The 719-nt window shown below is 59.0% G+C and overlaps 1 non-coding gene across 1 annotated transcript; it reads right to left on the reverse strand.

Annotated features, from left to right (window-relative positions):
- Positions 1 to 326: 326 nt before the first annotated feature.
- Positions 327 to 399, reverse strand: TRNAF-GAA (transfer RNA phenylalanine (anticodon GAA)). Its single transcript has one exon. It is a non-coding gene; the product is annotated as a tRNA-Phe (tRNA).
- Between the last annotated feature and the right edge of the window lie 320 nt (positions 400 to 719).

A 719-nucleotide genomic window follows, 5' to 3' on the forward strand; every position in this document is an offset into this window, starting at 1 on the left:
CAGAGCCCACGCCGTCGCGACGGAGGCAAAATGGCATCGATCGCCGGAATGTCACTAGGGCAAATGCCTCCGCTGCTCCCCGGCAGCCCCAAAAGGCCCTGGCAGAGCCACCGGGGCCGGGTAGCCGACACCGCTCCCCACCGACGGCGGTGAACGAGACGCACGGCGTGACGCGAACGGTGACCAACGCTGCGTCATCAGCTGCGTCATCAGCTGCGTCATCAGCGGCAGGGTCGCTCCCAGCCCGACGCAGCAGCCCCCGGCCGGGAGCCTTCCGGCCCTTCCGCCACCTACCGAAAAAAAGGAAAGGGAAAAGGGAAAGCTTTTGCCGAAACCCGGGATCGAACCAGGGACCTTTAGATCTTCAGTCTAACGCTCTCCCAACTGAGCTATTTCGGCCGCCGTGCTGCGCTTTTTCCAGCGACGCTCCTAAGGCTCTCTCGCCCCCGGCACGGGTGTGTGAGGGTTCAGATGAGACTGACCTTGTTACTCGTCCTGCGTGGCCAGGTGCCGTCAACACCCCAAACGAACTGACGACGGGCCTTTGTAAATAAAATTATGCCTTAAGGCAAAGACAAATACAGCAATAACACAGAACGATATGTGTCCATGCCTGCACGATTCATCACCTACACGCAGGTGGTATCAGGATAACGGCGTTTCAGCTGTGGCTCCCTGGGTTATTTGGGTGCTAACAGGAACTAGAATATTCTGTGGGG

Source organism: Opisthocomus hoazin, chromosome 1 (genome assembly GCF_030867145.1).
Source record: "Opisthocomus hoazin isolate bOpiHoa1 chromosome 1, bOpiHoa1.hap1, whole genome shotgun sequence".
NCBI lineage: Eukaryota > Metazoa > Chordata > Aves > Opisthocomiformes > Opisthocomidae > Opisthocomus > Opisthocomus hoazin.